A 15,447-nucleotide genomic window follows, 5' to 3' on the forward strand; every position below is an offset into this window, starting at 1 on the left:
TCACTTTTCACCGAAGGCTGCTTGCTTTGCGCAGAGCTATAAAAGGAAACACCTGAGAGCCTGACCAGGGCAGAATTTCTCTTAACACTACTTCATTTGATTGTTGCATTTTCTTTATTCGATTTCTGGTCCCGTCTTCTTTCTCGTCCACTGTGCAATCAAAAGTCGTTCACTCTAATGTCAGACCTTCCGCGAGGCCCTTTTAGACGCTGTTCTTATCGCGTCCCGCCCTTTTCAACCGTGAAAGATGAGCTGTAGCGACGGAGATTAAGGAAAAGTCCTCGGCTTATAGCCCGGTAATCCTCTCTCCTGGTATCGGTGGACAGTTCCACTTAGAGCCGTTGCCCAACCGTGCGGGGAGTGGATTTTTTCCCCCCACAAAAATGCTCCAAGTTCTGCGGCTGTCCCTGTGGGAAAGGATGACCTCGTACGCTGCCAGGAGTGCGTAGAAGATCCATAAGTGCCACATTGAACTGTCACCACAGTGGTGGTGGGGGTGGTAGGGGTTTATTTTTAAAAATAAAAAAAAATAAGAAAAGGTGAAGCAAAAGAGTGTTGCCCGCCGCGGCAATAGCTATCTAATACCTTAAGCACCCGAGCTGCAGCCGGCGGAAATGAAAGGGAAAGGGAGAGGATCGTGAGGGGAAGTATAGAGGGGAGCGACAGCAAGAAAGGACAGGGGAGAGCTTTTTTACACTAGTTACATAATGCAAAAGTAATCAAGTTCGCGCCACATTCATTCTGGCCAGAAATTCACCACGCTTCCTTTGACACTTCGTTGCCTTTGCTACCAGTGTACGATTTAAAGGAACGCTGCATGTGCAACTCCGTTCAATTATTTCCTCAGTAAAATTGATTTTATGGCTCTTCTGGCTATGTTGACGGCTGTATGACAGCAAAATACGAATTTATGGCTGAGACAAATTGCTTTTGAAAATTTTCCCGCCACTCGATTCAAACTTGTGACGCCCTACACTGAGAAGGTCTGGTTGCCACCATATTTGAACAAAATGGCGGTTTAGCAAAGCCTCCGGGATCCGAGCCAACAAATCGGTGTCGACGCATGCAAAATGCTTGCAATATCAGCCGGTGGTGGCGACACCTGTAATTAGAAAAATAACTAAAAATCAATGCACAAAACCCATGCATGCAAGCTAAACGCAACAGGCTCAAAAATACAAGTTCGGAAAAAAAAAGAAACGAAAACAGAGCATGAAAGCGGTGGTGGTGGTGAAGTACTTTTAATTTGGTGAAAAACTTCTAGCGGAGCTCAACCACGCAGGAAGAGCTCTGTTTTCGGGCAGAGTAGTCTCTATTGTAATCAAAAGTTAGAACGCAGTGCGGTAGCGATTCAGGCCGTCTTCAATTTATCCCCAGCGCCCCTTTAACTGCTACACAACGCAGCGTTAAAGCGAGGTGAACGGAACGGTATTCCGAGAGATGTTGCAGATCTGTCCTCCCTATTAATTCTGTGCACGCCGTTCAATTCGGCGACCGAGGCTTAGTGCCAACCTTTCGTATCTTTAACACCTGGTATACGCAGCGGTTTAGAGGTGTGACTGAACTGTACACATATGGGGTTCACTGTTCTCAGTAAAGCCCAGTCAGAGCCCTAGGAGCGAATTTGTGGTTGTGACGTAACCAAGAGGCGACAGTGTCACGTAGTATAGCTGAACCTACAACAAGCGGCTCGCCCCTCTGTTTTGGTCGGGATCTCAAGAAGTATAAGGAGAGAAATGGAGGAAAAAAGCGGAGGGAAGACCTACGGCCTGAGATAAATATGGAACAGGGGACCCCCCCCCCCCCCCTCCTCTCCCCTCAATTCTGGGCCCTCCCTCTTCTTGTGAAGCGCGCTCTATTTACTGCAGCGACGCTGGAAATATCCGGGCTGTGGGGAGAGGGCAAACACAGAGCCAGCCACTCCTGGGAAAGCCTCCGGTCGAGAAGAGGAATAAAAACAAAAACAAAACAAAAAAAACAACTGCGGCCACGCACGAAACGGGCCAGAACCTGGAAAGTGAGATCTCAGCTCCCCCTGTGCGTGGGATCCTGACGTCAGCTTCAAGACTGTGCTAAGGCATCTGACGAAAAGTAAAACCGGGCGTTCGTACAAGCGGTGGGAGGCATCAACAGCTGCAAACAAACGGCGGGCACTTAGCACTCGTTGAGTAAACGGAGTTGCTGCGCCTACGCACGGGGGTGAACTTCGCCTTGCGTCTTCTGTCGTCGCTCGCCTCGAGTCCTGCTCAGTTTTTGTTTATCCTTAAACGTTAAGTGCTTGTGGGCGGCATCAAGCGATTTCCAGCCAAGTATTCGGGTATTCTGGCCAAGTCTTCCATGTCCTGTCCCGATGACGATCCGTTACCGGTCATCAGGCAGTCAAGCGTAGAGACAGAGTAGGGAGCCTTGGAGTAACCGGAAGAGGTTTGATGTGCCTATGCTGTTGGGAGAGACGTTAGGGCGAAAGGAGAGAGAGAGTGCGAGGGAGGAAAGAGTGAAGAGAAGCAAAGAAGGGAAAAAGAAAGCGTTGTTATCGAAAATGGGAGGATAGGCGGTGCACAGCTTATCTCTCAAACCTATCGTCCATGCCGGTCTGTCAAGCCTATGGATTTTATGAAGCAGAGCAGCTCTTCAAAGAACACCGCAGGCATTTTCGGGAAAATGCTATGCTTTCTTAAGAGCTGCAAATCCGCCTGTATTCCCAAGCCAAGCCTTGTGTTATCCTCTCCTTAATGCCTTTCTGTTCCTTTTGCCCCTTTTCCATGTGTATTGGGCAGGAAGCCGGACCCTCCGCGTTTCCTTTGCCTTCTCTCTCTTTCCTCAGCATTCCTGTTATTCGAACGTCACGCCGACCCATCACGGGCCTAAGACACTTAACGCTACTCCGCGGCAATCACGAGGCGCCCAGCATACGATTCTCTCCAAGGATCACGCGTTGAATGGCGATCGGAACTTTGCATGGAAGAAGAGCCGCCGATCTTCGTGCTGCCTAGCTTGCGGTTTCCAAGGTTCGAGCTTCGCCGACTGGGGATACGAACGGAACGAAGCAGGGAATAGGAGCCGCCGCAAATACGAGGGTTCCGCAGTTCGAGCGAAGCCGACTGGAGAGACAAACTGTAGACGCCTGACGGAACGAGAAGCGTCAGCAACGTCCTCCCACGCTCTGCAGTCGACTGCCCGACCTCAATCAGATACAACTCAAGAACGAAGCGACTTTTCCCCGTCAAAGGACGCCCTTCCAGCCAATGTCGTCGGCCAATGCTCATGAACCTGCTAGTGTGGTAATGCATGGAGTGGCGTGGCAATGCAGGGAAGGACTATCCCCGACCGTGGAGGAAGGGGACTATTCTCTTTCATCTCCCACTCCCTGCATTATCACGCTAGCAGGTTCATCTTGGCCGGCGCCATTGGCCGGAAGTGGGCACTCTGACGGGGTATAGCCGCTTCGCTCTTGAGTTGTACCGGACTATAAAAGATGCAAGAAAAGGGAGTAGCCATATACGGCCGCACTCTTCCCGTCACAACTGCGAAGATAGCAATCCGGAACCACTCTCACCCTGCTAGCGATTCCCAGTGGCACCCTCTCCAAGAACAAAGGCGGCGCTCAGGCAGCCGCCAGGGGCAATTTCCTCTCCGGACGCGATCGCTCCGCAAGCCGCCGCGGGCGGCGCTCTATTTACATTGCCGAGGTGCGCGCCAGACGCGCTTGCGTCGCCGTACGTGCGGCGCCTGCGGTGGCCAGGGCTATTCTCGGTCACGCGGCCGCCGCATCCTTTGAGAATAGTACACTGCCGGTGGCTCGCGTGTGCGTGCGTGCGTTGGTGTGAGCGCGCTTCCAGGCACACGCCCAACGAGCGTTTCGCCCCCGCTCTTTGCTCACTTGCTCGAAAGCTCCGGGGAAAGAGGGGGCGTAGAGAGAGAGAAGACAGAGATATACGGGGTGGAGCCTTGGCCTCTCCGTCCCCTCCCCCAGAACCGCTCTTTCACTCCGCGTGCGCTGTCTATGTCGATGCAGCGTCGCGATTGGTGCAGGACTCCCCACGTGACGGTGTAGAGCGTCCAGAGCGTTGCGGGAATGTTTTACTGCAGTAGTGTTTGGTGTGGAATTTTGAGGTTTCGACAACGAAATGCACCTCTCTTGCTGTAACCTAGAACAAACCACCGATGAAGTCGAATAACAGGACAGAATTTTCGAAGTGTAGGCGCATGATTACTGAACGTGATTGCGGAGCGGTTTCATCGGTTAGACAACGCACGTGCTGTGAACCGTTAAGAAGGAGCGGAACACAAAGACGACACGGATGGGTTTTCGTATAAAGAAGCAACAGGTCGCGAAACTCTTGACTACCTGGCATCAAAGAAAGGGAACCAGAAACATAAGCTTTCCGCACTCGACATCTGTTTGTGACAAACCGCCGGCGCTCTGCCGCACTATATCTACAAACACTCAAGAGCTGCCAAGCTTCACACAGAAAGCTTTATTAACCCGGCGTAAAGGGAGTAGGGGCCAAAAGAACGAACCTTCCAGAACACTACTTTCGGCTCTTGGAAACGATTTTTAAGGAGACAAAAAAAAAAAACAGCGCTGTGCCCTCTCCATTAGGCAGCCACTGCACCGAGTGAGGGCTTGAAAGCACCGGAGGGTCGGGGACTGCACAGGACAACGCTCTTTAAACCTTAGTGCATTAGTTTTCCTGGGCGTTTTTGTTGTAAAAGCAACACTACGTACACTAGTCGCCGAGCCATTTCGCGGAGCCGAGGAAAGGCTATACTGCGCATGCGCAAGGAGCAGTGACGTCACGCGGCGCACAGCGGGCGCGCCGCCTCCGTCACTGCGCGGGGTGACTCAGAGGTGCCGCCGCCGCCGCGCTCCCCAGTTGCGCATGCGCAGTAGCGGCGCATAGCTAGCGTACCGGGGCCGCCGCCGCTGCCGCGCGCTCTCCATCGCCTCTCTCTCCTCGTTGCTTTCGCAATCTTTCAGGTTTAACCAGAACTGAACTACTGCCAATTTTTTTTGCACGCATTCCACCACATGGCCGTTAGTGTGCGAGCGTGTGTGGCATATAACATTCACTGTAATGAGACAAAGAAAGGTTCGCTGCCTGATTGACGCTATTAGTAAGCTGTATGACACGTGATTCGTAACCGCAGAGGAGCAGTGCAACGCAAAATGCTACATGCTCTTTCATTTCCTCTGGTCCTGCGTTCTTGTAGTGGTCTCGATTCAATCTTCCGCTCACTTTCGACACTCCATTCTTTAGTTCCGTGCTTGTTATATCACAATGGACTCCCTGCCACTTTCCCCTCGCATTTGTTCTTTACCTCGCTGGTGTGAAACTCGGAGATGTGCAGTAGCTGTAAGATGGAGTACATTAATCTTCCCGCAGCTTGCTTTTTATTTAAGACAAAAGTATAGCAGACGTAACTGGCTCAGTCCCGCAGCGTAAATTACATCACCTATGGGCCCTCGGATTGTAAGTCTCATCCCGCGTGTGACACCTTTAGCATACCGTGTTACTGCTACCGTTACCGGAGTGCCGGGATTCCGCCCACTGCCAGCGAACACGCGCTGATTGGTCACAATGCGGCAGGCATGCAGCAGCTGCCGGACACTTGGCGCCATCTGGCGTCCACAAGGTGATCTGCGCATGCGCACTGACGGCGCGCTGGCTCCTGGTACTCCGGTAACGACAACGGTAACGCGGTGTGCTAAAGATAGACACATTTAGCATACCGTGTACCGGGTTACCTTTACCGGTACCGGAGTACCGGGAGCCTGTGCGCAGCCAATGCGCATGCGCAAATCGTTTTGACGGCGCCAGATGGCGCCACGTACCCGGCAGCTGCGCGCGCGCCTGCAGCATTGGGACCAATCAGCGCGTGTTCAGCGGTGGTGGGCGGGCTCCCGGTACACCGGTAACGGTAACATGGTACGCGGTATGCTAAAGGTTTCCGATGTCTAAACTGAACAGGGGCGGTAGGGTACTCGTGCACCAGGACTGCCATCTCGCACCGGGGCTGCTCGACGGAGCAATTTCTGGCACCGGGCCTGTGCGCGGGCGTTCGCGGGCCACGTGGTCCTGCGGCCGCCACGGTCGCACTCTTTTTTCAGAGCGGGCCGGCGGGGGCTAGATTGGGCCGCGGCCGAAGCGGCGCGGGGCGTCCTCCGAGAGTGACGGGGTGCGGAAGAGTGTATAAAATAAAACAGAAACGAAGTGCGGAGTTCGCATGACCCTCCCAGGCGCCGAGACTCTGTGGCACCTCGCGGCGGCGCCGAAGACAAGCGGTGACGAGGCGTGGCGCTTTACAACAGGACTTCTTTTGCTCGATCATATCGCCAACCGGACAAACTTGGCGGCGCGCGTCGCTGCATTATAATATGCGGGAAAAAAAATTAAAACAAGAAGAGAGGAACGACCGCTAAACTCAGTCCTTGCGAAAGCCAGGTTCTGGCACGGCCGGAGTCACTTGCTAAGAACACTTACAAATGGAAAGGCTTACTGCGCCTCTTTCGAACGCGACGAAGATACTAGGTCGGATGACTTCAGCTACTCCAGATGAGCGAAGTCGAAACGACATGCGACATTGCGCTTATCGCCTGACCTAGAATACTGCACAAAAGCGCTGGTTTCCTTAAGAGGCAGCTGACCTTAACGCTAATGTCCGGAATGAGGTGAAATTTCAAAAATTCAAAAGATGAAGACCAGAAGGAGTGTGCGCTAAAAATTGGAACACACACACGCTGAATACAGCTATAACGATAAAAATGGTAGAACACTGCTGTGCGGTCGTACCATCGTCATGGACGGATTTAAACACTTTGGACGAGGTCGGGGGAGGAGTCGAAACTGAGCAAGAATCTTCCAGGGATTGGCTCCTGCCGAAATTTCAATAAATGCGTTGTGAATTTCTTCAACTGCAAGGAGAGCTCTCCCCCCTCCCCCTCCTCCACCCTCCGTTGTCCCTTCTAACGGATGCACATAAATCCGCCCCAAACCACCAACCTCCGCTTAATTTGCCAGGAAACCGAGCGATATAAACACGCTTGGGAAACTGCCGTTGCTGAGTGCATTGATTTGTTAAACCTAAGGTATCTCGTGAGCCTCACCTTGCACATCGATTTACCAGTTATGGTCGCGAATGATTTGTGCATCCTCTTTTCTAGTTGCATACAGTGAAGGCTCGGCTGCTATGCAGAATGCGGCAAAGCTTTCAAATGATCATCGCGAGCTGTATGAGTCGGTCGTGAGTGGGGCTTTTGGATCGTCCTTAGCGAAACTTCTTATTGGCCTCATGTTTTAAGAAACACCGTATACATTCGTTCAAGTTTCAAAGCATTTATAATTGTCACATCACCCCTGGCAGCATAGCTAACTGCCCAGGACCACACAAATGGTACGCGAAACCGCTGATAGTCGACGCCAGCGTTCACAGGCGGTACTGTAGGGCGTCTGCAGCTTTCGGAAAGTCATCACAGAAAATGGCCGGATCAGATGTTGAAGCGAAGTTTTGCGTTTGGCATGACGAAACTATTCTGGGTATTGAAGGCTGTAAGCGTTATACCAACGTCCACATGTACATTTCTTTGTGGCGGAACAATGGAGAGGCACTGGATCGAAAAGTATGACGTCGTTTTTTGTCGCGACGCGTTTCCTGCTGCGAATATAGAATATAAAAATGTAAAAAGGAATACAACTTTGCACCGAGAATCACCCCGGATAGCAGCGTTTCGCTAAAGCTGCGTTCATTCGCGCGTGGAAGGGGGCAGGTGCTCCGTAGCATGACGTCAGCATAGGCCTAACGTGGGAATCAGATTGCCAGCTGTGCAACAGAATGGCGAAAGACCGCTCACGTTAATGGGCACGAAAGCATTGGTAGAGGCTTACCGAGCTAAGCTGCCTTTGACATTTCCGTGTTTCGTGCCGCCCTGCCTTCGGCGGTATGGGTCGGACGCGTGTGTCCCGAGTTCTCCTATTTACACACGTGCCGTACAGAACGACTCCCCGACTAAGTGGATCCAATAATATGCGCTTCATTTCGCAGCCGCTCTGTAGCGCATGTTGCTCATCATGCAGCCTTTGTCGAATGTGCCACGTGACCGACTTTTCCAAAACCGCCCGCAGCTGGTTTCTGATCGCGGAGTTTATCGTTCCCATCCACTTAGCTCGAAGCACCGAATAGGAGAAAAATTGTGCATGCTTTATTTAACGTTTCATTACTTTTTTTTTGCACCTCGATTTCCCGCTTATTTATGAGCCTTCTTTTTGGCGCGGTTATCAGAGGCCATTTACAGCGCCGCGTTGATTTAACACAGCCGGCATCAGGTTTAGCACGATAAGCGCGTGGGTCTCATCTTTGACAGAGCGAGCGACCAAATCAGAAACTGACATGTCCGCTCAGCCGTATGAACTGTTTAAAGGGCATTTAAACCACTTTTAGCCGCTAATCTTGCCTTACAGTTCCAAGTGTCATGTCGTGAGGATTTACTGAAAAAGGGCAGCAATATACCTCAGTTTTCGTGCATATGACCTCGACTGGACGTTTACCGTACCTCGCTTCCCTTGACTATTAGACGCCTTTAGCTTACCGTATTACCGTTACCGGAGTACTGAAAGCCCGCCCACCGTCAGTGCGCATGCGCAGTTCGCCTTGAGGGCGCTAGATGGCGCCAGGTACCTGCACATCTGAACCAATCAGAGCGTGCGCAATGGCGGTGGGCGGGCTTTCGGTACACCGGTAACGGTGACGGTAACACGGTACACGTACGGTATGGTAAAGGTGTCTGTTGCCCCCATAATCCCGCTGGACTGAGCGTAAGGCTATTCAACTCTTACGGGTGTTAAAGAGACATTCAAGACAAAAAAAAAATTAAGGACAAAAATTGGCCTTTGCAGATACGTTACCGCGTTCTGTTCACAGATAGTTTGCTTTATCTGAAAACGGAGGTCCTGTGAGCTAGAAAAGGTTAAGAAATGTATCGCCTCCACAACTATCGCCTCTACCGGACGCTTTGGACGTGACGTCAAGATAGCTTTCTTTTTAAGAGGGGAGGGTGGTGGCGGTTTCCGGAGGCTAGACTACACCGCCATTCAGTTTCAAAAGGGGATCACGCGGAGTCCTTTCGCTCCACTATCCCTTTAAGGCGCTGATCTCCACATTCAGTAACTCGTATGAGCCGTCTAAACTTGAGCAATTTAAGGCCGGAATTGTTACGGCGGGCAATGCGGGAAATAAATAAGTTCTCTCTCTTCCTTTGTGGGCCCTTTATATTCTTTGTGATCTGGCATCCTTCTCTCTTTTTAATTTCCCACTTTCTGTCTTTTGCGTGAAGAACGGGCCCTCCTCATCCCGTCCTCCAGCAGTATCCGCCGGCGTCACCTGACACCGCGTAGTTCCTTCCAACCGACAGCAGCGCTATCCACGTACAATGTAATGGCATCACTTATGATGTCATCCAGACTATCGGCGCCGCTGCCGCTAATGAACGCTCGTGGTCGACAGTTTCGATCTGTGGCCTTTTCTATGTGATGCTGGTAAAGATGCTCGTGAACATATGCTCTATATACACCGCGCATGTACAGTCTGTCAAAAGTAACCAGGCTGCACATTTTTCTTCTCAGTCGTATATTAAAGCTATTATGCCAGCCCTCAAGCTCTAAATCTCTGTATGCTAAGAAGAACCCTTGCCCTCACTTTCAAAGAACTTTTTGATCTTTAGGGAAGCCGTAAGGGTTCTGTTATACGAATGAGAAGCAAACCATGGAGCCTGGTTACTTTTGACAAAGGCTGTACGTGTAAGCGTCTGAAGCTGTTTTTCTATACGCGCCATTCGAGGAAGCTTTACTGCGAACCTCGAAGCGCTATAGCATCAGTGAGAAACACCTAGCTGTGCTCTCGACAGTGATATGGGCAGCATATAAAAACCTCGCGTGGGCATGCCTCGCTGAATCGATACATCGTCGTCAACTTTCCTTGCGCAACGCGATGTGCGCACAGACGGGCCGATGAAAAGAACGCCGTTCTGCTGTCCTCTTTAGGTCGCCATATTGGAATCGAATTGTAGGGTCCGCTTCTGTTCGCGTCTGTTCGCCAGTAACTATACTGAATAGTGACGTCATTTAACCGTCAACGTGACGCCTACTGCATTCCGACTCCACGAAGCCCTAAATGCGCGTCATGTCCCAAAGTACAACAGATACAACAGAAATTTCTGTCGTCCTGTCGTTACGACACATTTTTCTGTAGCGTCGCGAAGTTGTCTGTTGTTGCGACAGAACTGGCTCCTTGTCGTTACGACAGGAGACTGCTTACAGAAAATTCTGTTGTTACAAGAATTTCTGTTGCCAGGTCCCGAAATACTACAGGAATATATATCTGTTGTGACAGTATAAAATTTTCTGTTGTGTTTTTCTCTCTACAATTATTATTAATTGTTTCCTCCTCCCGAGCTTTTCGGTACAACGTGTGCGAAACAACTGCCGCTTCTGTAGCATGGGTCTTATCCGCAAAACCTGCCGGGATGTGGGGGTGGGGTGGGTGGATTATTAACAGGCGGTGAATAAAACATGGGGGGGCGGCGGCATCAACGTCGCACTCACCACGAGAAATGTATTGTTTTCAGGTGTGTAAACGACAGAGGCGCACACGATCATTTGAACCTCGAACATGTGTGTGTCTGTGATGAGCGCGCACCTCAGGTCTGTGTGAGTGTGCGTGAAGGTAAGGTTGCCCGGTCAAGGTAAAGCCCGAACCGGTGCAGTGTCGCGAGTGCCCTGCTGACTGTTTCGCATTCTGTTCCAGCCAAAACACGCCGACGCTTCGACGTCACCGGCGCGAGCATGTGCTCGCCCACTCACGTCTGAATACCGAGAGATCATGTGTCGGTCGCTCTGTCACTCTCTCTCTCTCTATAGGTATCTATCTGCACGCCCATACTATATATACTGTATATATGCTATGTATTTACCCATGCCCACCGTGTTCGAACCTAGCCTTTATTCTTTTTTACTTTTTTTGCCCTCCGGTGCTCTGCTCTGCCACGCGCGTTTCCTATTTCGCCAACAAAGCCGGGACACAAGGGCCTCATATTTGCCGCCATATAGGCAAACTGCCTATAGCGAAATGACGGTTATAACATATAAAAGCTGCGTAGTCGCAAAACTCTAAGCATGTAGGCTGAAAAATAACATCGGGCGCTTTGAACACGCAATATTTTCTAGAGTGGATACCTTTATTACCGCTGATATTTGAAACTTACTGCCTACCGTATGTACAGCCTTTATCAAATCTAAGAAGGTCGCTTCACAAGCTACCGAAACTGACCTTGCTGTCGAGGCTCTCATGGGAGGCCTGGCGTACTAAGATCTGGATAGCGCGGTAACGGTCACTGTCCACCTGTGGGGCTCGAACTTTTGAGCGCACTTTGCTTTATGGGGTAGTGTAAAAATAAAAATATCTTTGACGCTTGGACAAGGAGCATGTAGCGTGATCATCTTTCTTAATTTTTCATGAAGAAAGAAATTAATAAGAACTTGCGCTAGCACGTAACACGTAAATGGCAGCGACAAATACGGGGTTGTTCCGCGGTGGTCTGCACCGAATCCTCAGGACGACTAAGGCAATGCATGCCTGGGCTATCTGAGAACTGTCTCGCCCATCTAGGACATCATGTGGTGAATTGTAGAAAAATAATCTTCTTCTATAGCAGCCCAAAGATAGCCCTCCATGACAATCATTATTAGCTGTTACTGTTGATTCCACGCGAAGGCAATTCAGAGCCTGTACTTGACGCCATTCCTGCTTTCTAAATAATCTGTCGCAAAATTTGCCAACAAAGAATCCTCATAGGGGCACTGCAGTCAACTAAAGTGTGTCTTCCTTTTATTGGAATTAAAAAATAACGATGTCAGTGCACGTAACCCCAGGTGGTCGAAATTTCCAGAGCCCTTCACTACGGCGTCTCTCATAGCCTGAGTCGCTTTGGGACGTAAAACCCCATAAACCAAACCAAACCAAACCAAAAAAGAACGTTCTTTTTACTCCGCCACGCCGTTCCTCCGCGTCTATCTCTAGCGCACGTGCCTCAAGTTCAGCAAGCGCCGTCAACAAACACCCCAACCTAAAAGAAGCCTCGGGGCTAACAAACAAAACGTTCAAGTCGTGGCTAACCGACAAACCATAACAGCTTAGTTTAAGCGCCGTCCTAGTACAGAAGCTTGTTTGCCTGTCTGCGACCCTTGACGCGTCCTTAAAAAAGGCGCGCTCAATAGTTCTCCCAAGCAAGGCCAAATACGCTGCCGTCTGCGAGCAGTGTGAGCCGGACGCCTTGAACTGGATGCAAGGACGCGACGGAACGGCGTCGTCTGGATTAATGTGCGGTGAAAGGAAAAAAAATGGAAGCAACCATTGCATTTTCATGCCGGCGAAAGCGTATCGGAGTTTGTGTCTATAGGGACACAGTTGAGGCCAGGAGGCGCCCCCTGGAGAGCCCCTGTCGGCACGTGCGTGGGATTCTTGTTTTGATTGTGTCGCGGAATGCGTCCAAAGGTCACGGAAGGTTGACCTTACGCAGCAAGCGTTCTAAAGCCCGTCTGCGGGCTGCCTTTGACACGCACCTGCGCGGTTCACACAATCGAGCAATCCATTCTGGGTCCACGAACATGTAACTTGAAAGCACTCTGAAAAACGCATACCCTTTTTTATCGACCAGCACACAGGGATATCTCCTTTACTGCTTAGTGCGGGAGACAGATGCAAGATAGCTAGATGTGAAGCGGCAGTACCGTTTACTGCTTAGTGCGTGAGACAGAAGCAAGATAGCTAGATGTGAAGCGGTAGTACCGTTTACTGCTTAGTGCGTGAGACAGAAGCAATATAGCTAGATGTGAAGCGGCAGTACCGTTTACTGCTTAGTGCGTGAGACAGAAGCAAGATAGCTAGATGTGAAGCGGCAGTACCGTTAACGCTTAGTGCGTGAGACAGAAGCAAGATAGCTAGATGTGAAGCAGCAGTACCGTTTACTGCTTAGTGCGTGAGACAGAAGCAAGATAGCTAGATGTGAAGCAGCAGTACCGTTTACTGCTTAGTGCGTGAGATAGAAGCAATATAGCTAGATGTGAAGCGGCAGTACCGTTTACTACTTAGTGCGTGAGACAGAAGCAAGATAGCTAGATGTGAAGCGGCAGTACCGTTAACGCTTAGTGCGTGAGACAGAAGCAAGATAGCTAGATGTGAAGCAGCAGTACCGTTTACTGCTTAGTGCGTGAGACAGAAGCAAGATAGCTAGATGTGAAGCAGCAGTACCGTTTACTGCTTAGTGCGTGAGACAGAAGCAATATAGCTAGATGTGAAGCGGCAGTACCGTTTACTGCTTAGTGCGTGAGACAGAAGCAAGATAGCTAGATGTGAAGCGGCAGTACCGTTAACGCTTAGTGCGTGAGACAGAAGCAAGATAGCTAGATGTGAAGCAGCAGTACCGTTTACTGCTTAGTGCGTGAGACAGAAGCAAGATAGCTAGATGTGAAGCGGCAGTACCGTTAACGCTTAGTGCGTGAGACAGAAGCAAGATAGCTAGATGTGAAGCAGCAGTACCGTTTACTGCTTAGTGCGTGAGACAGAAGCAAGATAGCTAGATGTGAAGCGGCAGTACCGTTAACGCTTAGTGCGTGAGACAGAAGCAAGATAGCTAGATGTGAAGCAGCAGTACCGTTTACTGCTTAGTGCGTGAGACAGAAGCAAGATAGCTAGATGTGAAGCGGCAGTACCGTTAACGCTTAGTGCGTGAGACAGAAGCAAGATAGCTAGATGTGAAGCAGCAGTACCGTTTACTGCTTAGTGCGTGAGACAGAAGCAAGATAGCTAGATGTGAAGCGGCAGTACCGTTAACGCTTAGTGCGTGAGACAGAAGCAAGATAGCTAGATGTGAAGCAGCAGTACCGTTTACTGCTTAGTGCGTGAGACAGAAGCAAGATAGCTAGATGTGAAGCGGCAGTACCGTTAACGCTTAGTGCGTGAGACAGAAGCAAGATAGCTAGATGTGAAGCAGCAGTACCGTTTACTGCTTAGTGCGTGAGACAGAAGCAAGATAGCTAGATGTGAAGCGGCAGTACCGTTAACGCTTAGTGCGTGAGACAGAAGCAAGATAGCTAGATGTGAAGCAGCAGTACCGTTTACTGCTTAGTGCGTGAGACAGAAGCAAGATAGCTAGATGTGAAGCGGCAGTACCGTTAACGCTTAGTGCGTGAGACAGAAGCAAGATAGCTAGATGTGAAGCAGCAGTACCGTTTACTGCTTAGTGCGTGAGACAGAAGCAAGATAGCTAGATGTGAAGCGGCAGTACCGTTAACGCTTAGTGCGTGAGACAGAAGCAAGATAGCTAGATGTGAAGCAGCAGTACCGTTTACTGCTTAGTGCGTGAGACAGAAGCAAGATAGCTAGATGTGAAGCGGCAGTACCGTTAACGCTTAGTGCGTGAGACAGAAGCAAGATAGCTAGATGTGAAGCAGCAGTACCGTTTACTGCTTAGTGCGTGAGACAGAAGCAAGATAGCTAGATGTGAAGCGGCAGTACCGTTAACGCTTAGTGCGTGAGACAGAAGCAAGATAGCTAGATGTGAAGCAGCAGTACCGTTTACTGCTTAGTGCGTGAGACAGAAGCAAGATAGCTAGATGTGAAGCGGCAGTACCGTTAACGCTTAGTGCGTGAGACAGAAGCAAGATAGCTAGATGTGAAGCAGCAGTACCGTTTACTGCTTAGTGCGTGAGACAGAAGCAAGATAGCTAGATGTGAAGCGGCAGTACCGTTAACGCTTAGTGCGTGAGACAGAAGCAAGATAGCTAGATGTGAAGCAGCAGTACCGTTTACTGCTTAGTGCGTGAGACAGAAGCAAGATAGCTAGATGTGAAGCGGCAGTACCGTTAACGCTTAGTGCGTGAGACAGAAGCAAGATAGCTAGATGTGAAGCAGCAGTACCGTTTACTGCTTAGTGCGTGAGACAGAAGCAAGATAGCTAGATGTGAAGCGGCAGTACCGTTAACGCTTAGTGCGTGAGACAGAAGCAAGATAGCTAGATGTGAAGCAGCAGTACCGTTTACTGCTTAGTGCGTGAGACAGAAGCAAGATAGCTAGATGTGAAGCGGCAGTACCGTTAACGCTTAGTGCGTGAGACAGAAGCAAGATAGCTAGATGTGAAGCAGCAGTACCGTTTACTGCTTAGTGCGTGAGACAGAAGCAAGATAGCTAGATGTGAAGCGGCAGTACCGTTAACGCTTAGTGCGTGAGACAGAAGCAAGATAGCTAGATGTGAAGCAGCAGTACCGTTTACTGCTTAGTGCGTGAGACAGAAGCAAGATAGCTAGATGTGAAGCGGCAGTACCGCTCTACACTCTAAACAGAGGGGAGTAAAAAGGGAGTAAGCTGTCCTCTAATGCACCCCGTTTTATAAATGGG

At 50.2% G+C, this 15,447-nt stretch overlaps 1 protein-coding gene and 1 long non-coding RNA gene across 2 annotated transcripts in view; one reads left to right on the plus strand and one right to left on the minus strand.

Annotated features, from left to right (window-relative positions):
• Positions 1-15,447, plus strand: part of LOC149359467 (sodium- and chloride-dependent GABA transporter 1-like) — a 67,182-nt gene that overhangs the window by 20,421 nt on the left and 31,314 nt on the right. The gene's annotated exons all lie outside the window — the stretch shown is intronic.
• LOC149359468 (uncharacterized) lies at positions 499-3,739 on the minus strand. The gene is made up of 3 exons (XR_016288782.1): positions 3,557-3,739; positions 2,196-2,440; positions 499-1,102 (listed from the first exon to the last, which is right to left on the minus strand). It is a non-coding gene; the product is annotated as an uncharacterized LOC149359468 (long non-coding RNA).

This window comes from Amblyomma mixtum, chromosome 2, assembly GCF_055824585.1.
Source record: "Amblyomma mixtum isolate Tamu chromosome 2, ASM5582458v1, whole genome shotgun sequence".
Taxonomy (NCBI): Eukaryota; Metazoa; Arthropoda; class Arachnida; order Ixodida; family Ixodidae; genus Amblyomma; species Amblyomma mixtum.